The sequence below is a fragment of the Vicia villosa genome, linkage group LG1 (genome assembly GCF_029867415.1).
Source record: "Vicia villosa cultivar HV-30 ecotype Madison, WI linkage group LG1, Vvil1.0, whole genome shotgun sequence".
Classification (NCBI taxonomy): domain Eukaryota; kingdom Viridiplantae; phylum Streptophyta; class Magnoliopsida; order Fabales; family Fabaceae; genus Vicia; species Vicia villosa.
The window spans coordinates 175,278,706-175,284,471 of record NC_081180.1 but is presented as its reverse complement, the minus strand read 5'-3'; positions in this window follow the sequence as shown (position 1 = coordinate 175,284,471).

The window sequence follows — 5,766 nt, the reverse complement described above, 5'->3', positions numbered from 1 at the left end:
GGTAAGCTGGAGATCACTGAGACATCCTCTATTCTCATCCCGTTTGTAAAGACTTCGCACAGCACGTCCATTGAAGGGAGCCTCTCAAACATAATGATACGGCGATCCATCCATTTTTGAATTCCCATCCTCAGATTTTCACAACCATTGGGCAGGCAAGTGCAATAAAAGCAGTCGGGGTCACACCCTGGAAAGTAACCAGCTCGGATTAGCTTTCCTTTGACTTCGCAGAGTGGAGTTGATAATTCGTTCACATCATAGATGTAAACAGTGTCCAGGATAGCGTTGACAGTTTTGTCATGCTTTGGCATAGGTGCTGTGATGACATTTGGAGTTTCTGGAGGATCGAACTCAATTTCTCCAGCATCTATCATGTCTTGGATTTTATTTTTCAGGGCCCAGCAGTGATCTGCGTCATGTCCTGGACAGTTTGAATGATAGGCACATGTTGCATCAGGGCGATAATTCAGAGAAGAAGTATTGACATTCTTCGGAGGACCCCTTAATGTGATCAGATCCGCTTTAAGCAAGTGCTGCAATGCCTGAGAGATTGGCATGTTGATTTTGGTGAAAGTTCTTCTTGGTGCATCTGGTCGATGCGTATATTTTGGCTGTTGATCTTTTTGAGGTGCAGATGCGGAGATCATAACTGCCCCTACAGATTGATGCTGATCACTTTTGTGACTTGTCTGAATTTGCGCTGTATTGACCTCATTTCTGATGGGCCTTTTTGTAGTACCAGAGGAGGATCCTACTTGAATTTTTCCATTTCGAATGCCACTTTCGACACGTTCTCCGGTCAGTATTAGGTCAGTGAAACCTGATGATGAACTTCCCAGCAAATGGCTATAGAATGGGCCAGTTAAAGTGCCCATGAACATGTCGACTAGTTCGCGATCAGATAAGGGTGGTTGAACCCTTCCAGCCATATCTCTCCACTTTTGTGCATACTCTTTGAAACTTTCTTTTGGTCCCATAGACATGCCTCGCAATTGAGTACGAGTGGGTGTAAGATCAGCATTGTATTGGTACTGTTTGTAAAAAGCAGCAGCTAATTCTTCCCAAGTATGAACCTTGGTATTTTCCAGCTGATAGTACCACTCGAGTTGTGTACCCGACAGACTTTCTTGGAAGAAGTGAATCCATAACTTGTTATCTGTTGTATGAGGTTGTATCTTCCTCACATAGGATCTCAGATGTAGTTTCGGGCAAGAAACTCCATCATATTTTGCAAAGACCGGAACTTTGAATTTTGGAGGGATAACAACATCCGAGATGAGCCCCAGATCATTGAAATCTAAGCCAGGTATTTTTTGTATCTCCATAGCTTTCATACGATCTTCCAGCTGTTGGTATTTTTCATCATCAGGTTCGTCCCCAGAGTGATCATCTCCTTCATTTGAAGAGAGAGAGGGTTTAGCAGAACCCTGGTTGCTTTGATTGTCTTCTTGTTCATCATCACCGACTGTTTCAGGGATCGGTGGCTTTGTGAACTTTTTGACTGGAATTTTGATCTTTCTTCTCAGGTGACTCACACCTACAGATCCTTTAGGCTTCTTTTTCTTCTTGATTATCAGGGCTTTCAGTTCTTGCTGCCCCTTTGCCAGTTCCAGAATTGCCACTTGAACTTGGGCATTCTGTACTTCGAGATTCTTGATGCTTGCCTCAGATTCCATCTCTTCTGACTGAAATAAACAGCGAAGAGATGAGAAACCCGTCATGAGAACCTGTTATGAAATGTGTATGACTGGATGCCATGTATGCAATGTGTATGCAATGTATATGAATGCAATGTATGAAATGTATATGCAATGCATGAAGTGAAATGTGTGTGCAATTTTTCAAGGATCTTAGAGTTTAGATTTGTTAAAGAAGAAACAAACGTTAGTTAATCAATTTATTTCTTTTTTCTTTTTCTGCTTCTTTTTTTTTTGCTTCTTTTTTATTTGCCTCATTTGGGCTTACAAGACAGAAATAAAATGGAATGATCCTTCAAGTCTCCCGTGAACGCTTTCTCTTTGCCCCCAGGAATGTGTTGATCTGTTGCTCTTTTTGAAGCTGTCCGGTGAGCTCCAATATCCTTCTCTCATAGTCTTGACAGTATGATTTGAAGGTGTCTCTTTCCTCTTTGAGTTGAACCCAAGATTTTTGCAACTCTTCTAGGTCAGTTGGCATGTCCGGGTGTAAAGTAACTTGAGGTTCGTATCCTTCGACCTCTGGCTCAATAGTCACAGGTAGAACAGCAGGATATGGCATAAGGAGTTTCTGAGCATGAGTGCGGACCCATCTGAGGTAGGGTTCCATAGGAATAGAATTCCATTGCCCCAGAGTATTGCTTTCTATTCTATAGACACTGCCCCATGCATGTATGAACCTTCGTCGGTGTCTATGAGAATCATTCTCGTAATCAAACACAATGCCACGGATAATCATGTCATGAGGACCGTTGCTTCTTGCATATCCGAATTGGCGTAGAGCTAGAGAGGGATTGTAAGTGATACCTCCTTTAATGCCAAGGAGTGGCACATTAGGGTATTCTCCACAATGATCAATGATAGTAATGTCTCTTTGAAAGAAGTTGTTCCATCGGATATCTGAATGAGATAAAGACATGATTCTGTAAGACCATTGTGCTCTTTGTTCATTTCTCAGTACTGATCGGGGAAGATGACATGTAAACCACCTAGCCAGCAGTGGTATACAGCACATGAGAGTTCCTCGCTTCTTCGTGGTACGAGTGTGTAGAGAGTGTAGGATGTCTCCCAGCAATGTTGGTACCGGGTTGCGAATTAGGAAAAGGTTGATGATGTGTACACTTATGAACTGGTCGGAATTAGGGAACAAAACCAACCCATAGATCAAAAGAGCCATAACTTCTTCAAAAGCTGGATAACTTTTGTTTTCTAGCAGTAGTCGAGCCTTTTCCAGTAAGAATTTGGCAAGCAAACCCTCAACTCCACTCTTTGTTTCCCAATTGGATTTGATTTCTGACTTTTGCAGATGTAAAGCAGCAGCAATGACTTCAGGTTTTGGTTTTCTTTCTAAACCAGTGAAAGGTAATTGATCTCGGATTGGTAATCCAATTAATTCAGAGAATTCTTCCAAAGTGGGTACCAACTGGTAATCAGGAAATGTGAAGCAATGATGTTCAGGGTCGAAGAACTGGAACAGGACCCGTATCATGTCTTCTTCAAACTTTGAGGTAACCAAATGGAGTAGGTGACCATGCTTTTCAGTGAATTGAGCATTCCTGGGGAATTCTGCTACCAAGACTTTGAGTTCAGATGGCACCGTTGAGATATTGATTCGGATGTAATCTCTGGTGGCGGGAGCCATTACCTGCAAAAACAAAAGTAAACTCTTTGATCCTTGAAATGTGTAGTGAAAAATGATGTGTTTATGATGCAAACATGTGGCACACAAAAACAAATCAAACAATAGCCTTAGGTTTAAAGGCTTGCATGAGGTTGATAGGTGATACCCTCCCCTCTGAAGTTGAGTTGGTTGAAAACCTGTCCTAGAATAGTATTCGGGTTCTATGATCCTTGGAGACAACATCTCAATACGGCGCTCGGACGGCCGATCAAGAATATTCCTCGAGGATAACTAGCTTCGATCAATTTCAAAGCTAGCCACTTAATAGGCCACAAGTCAAGTTCAACTAAAAGGTTCTAAGACAAATTAGTGTTAATGACACTTCGGAAGCCTAATATACTCCTTGATCGCTTTCAAGGGACATCAGTATAAACCAAAGTATCACACTAACGATGACTACCAGATCAACCGTATCGGTACATGCCGTACAGTTTCCTTGGTCTATTGTCATATACTTAAGGTATCTCGAGATTCGGGTTAGAATCTTTCACACAAGCAAAGTACCCAAGCAAACCTGTGAAAAGTAAAGCAATCAGATCAAACAATTGAAAACATCGAAATGATCTATACTCTAAAGGTAACCCCTTTTGAAAACATTTTGAATTTGTATTCCCCAGCAGAGTCGCCAGTTCTGTGGACCGTCCTTTCGGGCCATACCCCTCCGTGGGTGGGATACGTGAACTGACTCTTTTTTGTCGATCGGACGCTTTCGCGTCACTTTTGAAAAAGTTTACAGAGTCGCCACCGACCTTTTATTTTATCCAATGAAGGAAAGGTTTATAAAAGAAACAGAAAAAAGACCTTTGAGAGATTCTGGGTAAGGGGGTAGGTTATACAAAGGGAAGGTGTTAGCACCCTTTGTATCCATGGTTATCCATGGGCTCTTTAGTTTGCTTAGCTCATTTGCTTTACTTTTCAATTGATTCGGAATGCTTTACCTGTGTTTTTGAAATACCTTTGCAAATAGAATTTGTAATGATCCTTGTGCGGATATATACAAATGCTTGTTTATCTTTCGAAAGATGTTTTGAAAAGATCGTTAATTTTGTAATGATCCGTGTTTGGATGTATACAAAATATTGTCTTTTGGAAAATTCGTTTTTAAAAAAACAACAGTGTATGAGAATTTTGTTTGTTTTGATTTTGAGCAAGCAAACTAGGAGGTCTACCCTGAGTTAGGAGGTCTTTATCCTTGTTCCCTTTAAAAATCTATCCATTCGTCGGATATAAACAAAAGGTTCGATTTTGTACTCGAAACAGTAGAAATGTAACTTTGATTTTGAAAAGAGTGAAAAGGGGTTACCCTAGGAGGTGCAAATGTGATTGTGATTGAATTCAGATATTTATCTTTGAAGTTAGTGATCTGACGGTTCAGTTTTATCTTTGACATACACGCAGTTTATATGGGTGCTGGAAATTAAAATGCGGAAATGTAAAGTGCAGAAAGTAAATCTACGCTATTACATCGATTGTGCGGGAAATGTAAACTAGCCTATTTACATGAATTTGACATCCTATACATTTATCTAGGAATTTTAAATTGCAAGAAATAAAAGGCATATTTTTGTATTTTTGTGATTTATTTTAAATATAATTAATGCATTATTAATTAATTTAAAATAAAGAAAAGATGGAAATATGATTAAACCTAGCAAATAAGTTTAAAAATATGTACAAAATGTTTGTTAATTGATTTTAGAACAAAACTAATTTTTTTTTTGAATTTTTTGAAATTTGTTTTTTGGATATTTTAAGTTAATCAAAACATAATTATGCAAATAATTACACAAATAATTAAAACTTAAAGAGAAAATTATCCTAAATATGTACAAAATTAGTTTATGATATATAAACAATATTTAACACAAAGAACAATTTTTTTTTTTTATGATTTTTTTGACTAATTAAAATAATTAATAAGCAAATATACAAATACATACTAATTAATTATGAAAAATATTGAAATTTTGAAGAAAAATAAAATATTTTTGTTTCATAAAATAATATATTATTTTAGAAGTTTAAAATATTTTTTGTGGAATTTTTGGAAGTTTTAACTATTTTTAATTAATTTATCAAAGAAACTAAAATAAAAATAGAAAATAAAATTAAAAATATAAGGATACTGATCTGGTGTGGCAATTAATGAAGGAGCATGGTGAGCTTGCATGTGTGAGGCGTTGGATTGGCTTTGAGATTGATCCAAGGGCACAGATTTGTAGGTGCATGGTATGATGGTGTACACTGAATCCAAGGGGATTCAAAGTCTTTGCAGGGGCCCACGCTGGATTGACCAGCGAATAAGATTTGAGGGAAGGGCCACCTTGGCGCGCTGAAAAGTCAGACGAACCACGCTTGGACGCGTGGTCGTCTTCAACCTCCAGAAGTGAG